We start from the raw sequence: 10,997 nt of genomic DNA on the forward strand, positions 1-10,997 counted from the left end.
TCAGGTTCGATGCGGTGTAGGGGAAGTAGACATTCTCGGGACGCTCGGTAGTGGAAGTAGGGGACAAGACGACGGTAGAGGTACTCGTGATCTTGGCGGCGGTAGTCATTCACGTTCTTAGTTGCACAATTTTCCGTAGATGTTCGGGATCACGGCGAGGGACTTGACATCCACGGAGGCTTCAAGGGTCGACGGTAGTTGTTCTCGTATCATCGCGGAAGTAGTTGTACTCGGCGATAGTGGTACTTGGTGTTTCGTTCGATACTCGTTCGAGCATCCAAAGTCTTCGGCGCTACGGTAGTCGTACACACATTCGGAGAGGACTTGTCGTTTCGGTATGAAGTCGTTCGGGCGTCGGTCTTGCCGGTGGCGTACTTGGAGAAACCCCGTAGTCGTACACAGGTAGTAGAGGAACTTGACGCATCCAAACGAAGCAACACGAAAGCCTCGGATGATTTCGGAGAAAACCGGAGTGCCGGAGGGTTACCGGAACCCCCCCGGGAGAAGTAATGGGCCTTATGGGCCCTAGTGGAGAGAGAGGGGCGCCCCCCGGGAGCTATATGGGCCTGATGGGCCTTAGTGGAAAAGAGAAGGGCCCTACATGGGCCGCCGCCCTCCCCTCCCTTAGTCCGAATAGGACAAGGAGAGGGGGCCGGCCCCCTCTTCTCTTTTCCCCCTCCGCGAATCCTATTCCAACTAGGATTGGGGGGGGGGAATCCTACTCCCAGGGGAGTAGGACTCCTCCTGGCGCGCCCTCTTGGCCGGCCGCACCCCCCCTTTGATCCTTTATATACGGAGGCAGGGAGCACCCCTAGAGACACAAGTTGATCCACGTGATCATATTCTTAGCCGTGTGCGGTGCCCCCTTCCACCATAGTCCTCGATAATATTGTAGCGGTGCTTAGGCGAAGCCCTGCGACGGTAGTACATCAAGATCGTCACCACGCCGTCGTGCTGACGGAACTCTTCCCCGACACTTTGCTGGATCGGAGTCCGGGGATCGTCATCGAGCTGAACGTGTGCTAGAACTCGGAGGTGCCGTAGTTTCGGTGCTTGATCGGTCGGGCGTGGAGACGTACGACTACATCAACCAAACGCTTCCGTTGCGGATCTACTGGTACGTAGATCACACTCTCCCCTCTCGTTGCTATGCATCACCATGATCTTGCGTGTGCGTAGGAAATTTTTGAAATTACTACGAAACCCAACAGTGGCATCCGAGCCTAGGTTTTATATGTTGATGTTATATGCACGAGTAGAACACAAGTGAGTTGTGGGCGATATAAGTCATACTGCTTACCAGCATGTCATACTTTGGTTCGGCGGTATTGTTGGACGAAGCGGCCCGGACCGACATTACGCGTACGCTTACGCGAGACCGGTTCTCCCGACGTGCTTTGCACATAGGTGGCTTGCGGGTGACAGTTTCTCCAACTTTAGTTGAACCGAGTGTGGCTACGCCCGGTCCTTGCGAAGGTTAAAACAGCACCAACTTGACAAACTATCGTTGTGGTTTTGATGCGTAGGTAAGATTGGTTCTTGCTTAAGCCCGTAGCAGCCACGTAAAACTTGCAACAACAAAGTAGAGGACGTCTAACTTGTTTTTGCAGGGCATGTTGTGATGTGATATGGTCAAGACATGATGCTAAATTTTATTGTATGAGATGATCATGTTTTGTAATCGAGTTATCAGGCAACTGGCAGGAGCCATATGGTTGTCGCTTTATTGTATGCAATGCAATCGCCCTGTAATGCTTTACTTTATCACTAAGCGGTAGCGATAGTCGTGGAAGCATAAGATTGGCGAGACGACAACGATGCTACGATGGAGATCAAGGTGTCGCGCCGGTGACGATGGTGATCATGACGGTGCTTCGAAGATGGAGATCACAAGCACAAGATGATGATGGCCATATCATATCACTTATATTGATTGCATGTGATGTTTATCTTTTATGCATCTTATCTTGCTTTGATTGACGGTAGCATTATAAGATGATCTCTCACTAATTATCAAGAAGTGTTCTCCCTGAGTACTGCACCGTTGCGAAAGTTCTTCGTGCTGAGACACCACGTGATGATCGGGTGTGATAGGCTCTACGTTCAAATACAACGGGTGCAAAACATTTGCACACGCGATACTCAGGTTATACTTGACGAGCCAAGCATATACAGATATGGCCTCGGAACACGGAGACCGAAAGGTCGAGCGTGAATCATATAGTAGATATGATCAACATAGCGATGTTCACCATTGAAACTCCATCTCACGTGATGATCGGACATGGTTTAGTTGATTTGGATCACGTATCACTTAGAGGATTAGAGGGATGTCTATCTAAGTGGGAGTTCTTAAGTAATATGATTAATTGAACTTAAATTTATCATGAACTTAGTCCTGTAGTATTTGCAAATTATGTTGTAGATCAATAGCTCGCGTTGTAGCTTCCCTATGTTTATTTGATATGTTCCTAGAGAAAAATTGTTGAAAGATGTTAGTAGCAATGATGCGGATTGGATCCGTGATCTGAGGGTTATCCTCATTGCTGCACAGAAGAATTATGTCCTTGATGCACCGCTAGGTGACAGACCTATTGCAGGAGCAGATGCAGACGTTATGAACGTTTGGCTAGCTCAATATGATGACTACTTGATAGTTTAGTGCACCATGCTTAAGGCTTAGAATCGGGACTTCAAAGACGTTTTGAACGTCATGGACCATATGAGATGTTCAGGAGTTGAAGTTAATATTTCAAGCAAATACCCGAGTTGAGAGATATGAAGTCTCCAACAAGTTCTATAGCTAAAAGATGGAGGAGAATCGCTCAACTAGTGAGCATGTGCTCAGATTGTCTGGGTACTACAATCGCTTGAATCAAGTGGGAGTTAATCTTCCAGATAAGATAGTGATTGACAGAATTCTCTAGTCACCATCACCAAGTTAGTAGAACTTCGTGATGAACTATGATATGCAAGGGATAACGGAAACGATTCCCAAGCTCTTCGTAATGCGGAAATCGAAGGTAGAAATCGAAAAAACATCAAGTGTTGATGGTTAGACAAGACCACTAGTTTCAAGAAAAGGGCAAAGGGAAAGAAGGGGAACTTCAAGAAGAACGGCAAGCAAGTTGCTGCTCAAGTGAAGAAAGCCCAAGTCTGATCCTAAGCCTGAGACTAAGTGCTTCTACTGCAAAGGGACTGGTCACTGGAAGCGACCCCAAGTATTGGCGGATAAGAAGGATGGCAAAGTGAACATAAGTATATTTGATATACATGTTATTGATGTGTACTTTACTAGTGTTTATAGCAACCCCTCAGTATTTGATACTATGTTTATAGAAACCCCTCAGTATTTGATACTAGTTCAGTTGCTAAGATTAGTAACTCGAAACGGGAGTTGCAGAATAAACAGAGACTAGTTAAGGGTGAAGTGACGATGTGTGTTGGAAGTGGTGTTGGGGAACGTAACAATAATTCAAAATTTTCCTACGTGTCACCAAGATCTATCTATGGAGTCATCTAGCAACGAGGGAGGAGTGGATCTACATACCCTTGTAGATCACGCGCGGAAGCGTTCAAGAGAACGGGGTTGATGGAGTCGTACTCGTCGTGATCCAAATCACCGATGATCCTAGCGCCGAACGGACGGCACCTCCGCGTTCAACACACGTACGGAGCAGCGACGTCTCCTTCTTCTTGATCCAGCAAGGGGAAAGGAGAGGTTGAGGAAGATGGCTCCAACAGCAGCACGACGGCGTGGTGGTGGTGGAGCTGCAGTACTCCGGCAGGGCTTCGCCAAGCACTATGGGGGAGGAGGATGTGTTGGAGAGGGAGAGGGAGGCACCAAAGGCGTGGGTGAGAGGCCCTCCTTCCCCCAATATATATAGGGAGTCCAAGGGGGGGCGCCGGCCCTAGGAGATCCAATCTCCTAGGGGGTGCGGCCAAGGGAGGAATCCCTCCTCCCAAGGCACCTAGGAGGTGCCTTCCCCCTTTGGGACTCTTCCCTTCCTTGAACCCTAGGCGCATGGGCCTCTTGGGGCTAGTGCCCTTGGCCCATATAGGCCAAGGCGCACCCCCTACAGCCCATGTGGCCCCCCGGGGTAGGTGGCCCCACTCGGTGGACCCCCGGGACCCTTTCGGTGGTCCCGGTACAATACCGGTGACCCTGAAACTTGTCCCGATGCCCGAAATAGCACTTCCTATATATAATTCTTTACCTCCGGACCATTCCGGAACTCCTCGTGACGTCCGGGATCTCATCCGGGACTCCAAACAACATTCGGGTTACTGCATATACATATCCCTACAACCCTAGCGTCACCGAACCTTAAGTGTGTAGACCCTACGGGTTCGGGAGACATGCAGACATGACCGAGATGACTCTCTGGTCAATAACCAACAGCGGGATCTAGATACCCATGTTGTCTCCCACATGTTCCACGATGATCTCATCGGATGAACCACGATGTCAAGGACTTAATCAATCCCGTATACAATTCCCTTTGTCTAGTGGTACGATACTTGCCCGAGATTCGACCGTCGGTATCCCGATACCTTGTTCAATCTCGTTACCGGCAGGTCTCTTTACTCGTTTCGTAACACATCATCCCGTGATCAACTCCTTGATCACATTGTGCACATTATGATGATGTCCTACCGAGTGGGCCCAGAGATACCTCTCCGTTTACACGGAGTGACAAATCCCAGTCTCGATTCGTGCCAACCCAACAGACACTTTCGGAGATACCTGTAGTGTACCTTTATAGCCACCCAGTTACGTTGTGACGTTTGGCACACCCAAAGCACTCCTACGGTATCCGGGAGTTGCACAATCTCATGGTCTAAGGAAATGATACTTGACATTAGAAAAGCTTTAGCATACGAACTACATGATCTTGTGCTAGGCTTAGGATTGGGTCTTTGTCCATCACATCATTCTCCTAATGATGTGATCCCGTTATCAATGACATCCAATGTCCATGGTCAGGAAACCGTAACCATCTATTGATCAACGAGCTAGTCAACTAGAGGCTTACTAGGGACATGGTGTTGTCTATATATCCACACATGTATCTGAGTTTCCTATCAATACAATTCTAGCATGGATAATAAACGACACACATGTATCTGAGTTTCCTATCAATACAATTCTAGCATGGATAATAAACGATTATCATGAACAAGGAAATATAATAATAACCAATTTATTATTGCCTCTAGGGCATATTTCCAACAGTCTCCCACTTGCACTAGAGTCAATAATCCAGTTCACATCGATATGTGATTAACACTCAAGGTCACATCCCCATGTGACTAACACCCAAAGAGTTTACTAGAGTCAATAATCTAGTTCACATCATGTGATTAACACTCGATGAGTTCTGGGTTTGATCATGTTATGCTTGTGAGAGATGTTATAGTCAACGGTCTGAATCTTTCAGATCCGTATGTACTTCGCAAATTTCTATGTCATCTTGTAGATGCAACTACTACGCTACATTTGGAGCTATTCCAAATAACTGTTCTACTATACGAATCCAGTTTACTACTCAGAATAATCTGGATTAGTGTCAAAGTTTGCATCGGCGTAACCCTTTACGACGAACTCTTTTACCACCTCCATAATCGAGAAAATTCCTTAGTCCACTAGTTACTAAGGATAACTTTGACCGCTGTTGTGTGATCCATTCTTGGATCACTTTGTACCCCTTGACTGACTCATGGCAAGGCACACTCGGTGTGTCATAGCATGTGCATAATTGTTAGACTATGACAAAAGCATAGAGGGACGACTTCGTCCTTCCTCTTTCTCCATGCCGTGGTCGAGCTTTAAGTTTCAACTTCATACTTACAACTCAGAAGAACTCCTTCTTTGACTGATCCATCTTGAACACCTTCAAGATCATGTCAAGGTATGTGCTCATTTGAAAGTACCATTAAGCGTTTTGATCTATCCTTATAGATCTTGATGCTCAATGTTCAAGTAGCTTAATCCAGGCTTTTCCATTGAAAAACACTTTCCAAATAACCCTATATGCTTTCCAGAAATTCTACGTCATTTCTGATCAACAATATGTCAAAACATATACTCATCAGAAATTCTATAGTGCTCCCACTCACTTCTTTGTATCACAAGTTTCTCATAAACTTTGTATACACCCAAAATCTTTGATCATTCATCAAAGCATACATTCCAACTCCGAGATGCTTACTCCAGTCCTTAGAAGGATTGCTGGAGCTTTGCATACTTATTAGCATCTTTCAGGATTGACAAAACCTTCCGGTTGTATCACATACAACCTTTCCTCAAGAAAATCGTCGAGGAAACAATGTTTTGACATCCTATCTGCAAGATTTCATAAATAATGCAGTAATCGCTAATATAATTCCAACAGACTCTTAGCATGGCTACGAGTGAGAAAGTCTCATCGTAGTCAACTCCTTGAACTTGTCGGAAAACATCTTAACGACAAGTCGAGCTTTCTTAATGGTGATACTTACCATCATTGTCCATCTTCCTTTTAAAATCATCTACACTCATACATCAAGTATCTCTTCAGACTTTTATGCTCGAGCCATTTATCGGAATCCGGGCCCACCATCGCTTCTCCATAGCTCGTAGGTTCATTGTTGTCTAGCAACATGCTTCCAAGACAGGATTACGTACCACTCTGAAGTAGTACGCACATCCTTGTCATCCCACGAGGTTTGGTAGTGACTTGATCTGAAGTTTTCATGATCACTATATAAGCTTCCACTTCAATTGGTGTAGGTGCCACAGGAACAACTTCCTGTGCCCTGCCACACACTAGTTGAAGAGACGGTTCAATAACCTCATCAAGTCTCCACCATCCTCCCACTCAATTCTTTCGAGAGAAACTTTTCCTCGAGAAAGGACCCGATTCTAGAAACAATCCTTTATTGCTTTCGGATCTGAGACAGGAGGTATACCCAACTGTTTTGGGTTGTCCTATGAAGATGCATTTATCCGCTTTGGGTTCGAGCTTATCTACCTGAAACCTTTTTCACATAAGCGTCGCAGCCCCAAACTTTCAAGAAATGACAGCTTAGGTTTCTCTAAACCATAGTTCATACGGTGTCATATCATCACAATTACGTGGTGCCCTATTTAAAGTGAATGCGTTGTCTCTAATGCCTAACCCATAAACTATCGTGGTAATTCGATAAGAGACATCATGGTATGCATCATATCCAATAGGGTGCAGTTATGATGTTCGGACACACCATCACACTATGGTGTTCCAGGCTGTATTAGTTGTGAAACAATTTCCACAATGTCTTAATTCTGTGCCAAACTCGTAATTCAGATATTCATCTCTATGATCATATCATAGATATTTTATCCTCTTGTCACGACGATCTTTCAACTTCACCCTGAAATTACTTGAACCTTTCAATAATTCAGACTCGTGATTCATCAAGTAAATATACTCAACATCTACTCAAATCATCTGTGAAGTAAGAACATAACGATATCCACTACATGCCTCAGCACTCATTGGATTGCACACATCAAAATGTATTACTTCCAACAAGTTGCTTTCTAGTTCCATTTTACTGAAAACGAGGAGTTTCAGTCATCTTGCCCATGTGGTATGATTTGCATGTCTCAAGTGATTCAAAATCAAGTGAGTCCAAACGGTCCATTTGCATGGAGTTTCTTCATGCATATACACCAATAGACATGGTTCGCATGTCTCAAACTTTTCAAAAACGAGTGAGCCCAAAGATCCATCAACATGGAGCTTCTTCATGCGTTTTATACCGATATGACTTAAGTGGCAGTGCCACAAGTAGGTGGTACTATCATTACTATCTTATATCTTTTGGCATGAACATGTGTATCACTACGATCGAGATTCAATAAACCATTCATTTTAGGTGCAAGACCATTGAAGGTATTATTCAAATAAACAGAGTAACCATTATTCTCCTTAAATGAATAACCGTATTGCGATAGACATAATCCAATCATGTCTATGCTCAACGCAAACACCAATCTCGATGGTAGAGGGAGCGTATGCTTGATCATATCAACATTGGAAACACTTCCAACACATATCGTCAGCTCACCTTTAGCTAGTCTCCGTTTTATTCCGTAGCTTTTATTTCGAGTTACTAACACTTAGCAACCGAACCGGTATCTAATACCCTGGTGCTACTAGGAGTACTAGTAAAGTACACATCATACACAATGTATATCCAATATACTTCTATCGACCTTGCCAGCCTTCTCATCTACCAAGTATCTAGGGTAATTCTGCTCCAGTGGCTGTTCCCCTTATTACAGAAGCACTTAGTCTCGGGTTTGGGTTCAACTTTGGGTTTCTTCACTAGAGCAGCAGCTGATTTGCCGTTTCATGAAGTATCCCTTCTTGCCCTTGCCCTTCTTGAAACTAGTGGTTTCACCAACCATCAACAATTGATGCTCCTTCTTGATTTCTACTTTTGTGGTGTCAAACATCGCGAATATCTCAAGGATCATCATATATGTCCCTGATATATTATAGTTCATCACGAAGCTCTAGCAGCTTGGTGGTAATGACTTCGGAGAAACATCACTTTCTCATCTGGAAGATCAACTCCCACTCGATTCAAATGATTGTTGTACTCAGACAATCTGAGCACAAGCTCAACAATTGAGCTTTTCTCCCTTAGTTTGCAGGCTAAGAAAATCGTCGGAGGTCTTATACCTCTTGACGTGGGCACGAGCCTGAAATCCCAATTTCAGCCCTCGAAACATCTCATATGTTTCGCGACGTTTCAAAACGTCTTCGGTGCCTCAACTCTAACGTTTAACTGAACTATCACGTAGTTATCAAAATGTGTATGTCAGATGTTCGCAACATCCACAGACAACGTTCGAGGTTCAGCACACTGAGCGGTGCATTAAGGACATAAGCCTTCTATGAAGCAATGAGGACAATCCTCAGTTTACGGACCTAGTCCGCATAATTGCTACTATCAACTTTCAACTAAATTTTCTCTAGGAACATATCTAAACAGTAGAACTGAAGCGTGAGCTACGACATAATTTGCGAAGACCTTTTGACTATGTTCAGGATAATTAAGTTCATCTTATGAACTCCCACTCAGATAGACATCCCTCTAGTCATCTAAGTGATTACATGATCCGAGTCAACTAGGCCGTGTCCGATCATCACGTGAGATGGACTAGTCAACATCGGTGAACATCTTCATGTTGATCGTATCTTCTATACGACTCATGCTCGACCTTTCGGTCTTCTGTGTTCCGAGGCCATGTCTGTACATGCTAGGCTCGTCAAGTTAACCTAAGTGTTTGCATGTGTTCCGAGGCCATGTCTGTACATGCTAGGCTCGTCAACACCCGTTGTATATCGAACGTAAGAATCTATCACACCCGATCATCACGTGGTGCTTCGAAACGACGAACTTTCGCAACGGTGCACAGTTAGGGGGAACACTTTCTTGAAATTTTATGAGGGATCATCTTATTTACTACCTGTCGTTCTAAGCAAAATAATGTAAACATGATAAACATCACATGCAATCAAATAGTGACATGATATGGCCATCATCACTTTGCTCTCTTGATCCATCTTCGGGGCTCCATGATCATCTATGGTCACCGCATGACCACCATGATTCCATCATCATCGCTCCATGATCATCATCGTCATCGGCATGACACCATGATCTCCATCATCATGATCTCCATCATCGTGTCTTCATGAAGTTGTCACGTCATCTATTACTTCTACTACTACAGCTAACGGTTAGCAATAAAGTAAAGTAATTACATGACGTTTATGTTGACACGCAGGTCATGAATAAATTGAGACAACTCCTATGGCTCCTGCCGGTTGTCATACTCATCGACATGCAAGTCGTGATTCCTATTACAAGAACATGATCAATCTCATACATCACATATATCATTCATCACATCCTTTGGCCATATCACATCACATAGCATACCCTGCAAAAACAAGTTAGACGTCCTCTAATTGTTGTTTGCATGTTTTACGTGGCTGCTATGGGTTTCTAGCAAGAACGTTTCTTACCTACGCAAAACCACAACGTGATACGCCAATTGCTATTTACCCTTCATAAGGACCCTTTTCATTGAATCCGATCCGACTAAAGTAGGAGAGACAGACACCCGCTAGCCACCTTATGCAACTAGTGCATGTTAGTCGGTGGAACCTGTCTCACGTAAGAGTACGTGTAAGGTCGGTCCGGGCCGCTTCATCCCACGATGCCGCCGAATCAAGATAAGACTAGTAACGGCAAGCATATTGAACAAAATCAACGCCCACAACTACTTTGTGTTCTACTCGTGCATAGAAACTACACAATAGACCTAGCTCATGATGCCACTGTTGGGGAACGTAGCAGAAATTCAAAATTTTCTACGTATCACCAAGATCAATCTATGGAGAGACCAGCAACGAGGGGAAGGATAGTGCATCTACATACTCTTGTAGATCGCTATAGCGTTCAAGTGAACGGGGTTGATGGAGTCGTACTCGTCGTGATTCAAATCACCGATGACCAAGTGCCGACCGCACGGCACCTCCGCGTTCAACACACGTACAGCCCGATGACGTCTCCCACGCCTTGATCCAGCAAGGAGAGAGGGAGAGGTTGAGGAAGACTCCATCCAGCAGCAGCACAACGGCGTGGTGGTGATGGAGGAGCGTGGCAATCCTGCAGGGCTTCGCCAAGCACCACAGAAGAGGAGGGAGAGAGAGATGCAGGGTTGCACCAATGAGAGATCGAATCACGTGTGTTTTGGGACAGCCCTAGGCCTCTATTTATATGGGGAAGGGGAGGGGCTGCGCCCCCTCTAGGGTTCCCACCCCTAGGGGGGGCGGCAGCCCTAGATGGGGAGCAAAGGGGGCGGCCAAGGGGGGATGGGAGAGGGAGGCGCACCAATATGGGCCCTAAGGCCCATATCCCCTAGGGTTTGCCCCCTTTCCACCTCTTAGGCG

This window comes from Triticum urartu, chromosome 6 (assembly GCF_003073215.2).
Source record: "Triticum urartu cultivar G1812 chromosome 6, Tu2.1, whole genome shotgun sequence".
In the NCBI taxonomy this organism is placed as follows: Eukaryota; Viridiplantae; Streptophyta; class Magnoliopsida; order Poales; family Poaceae; genus Triticum; species Triticum urartu.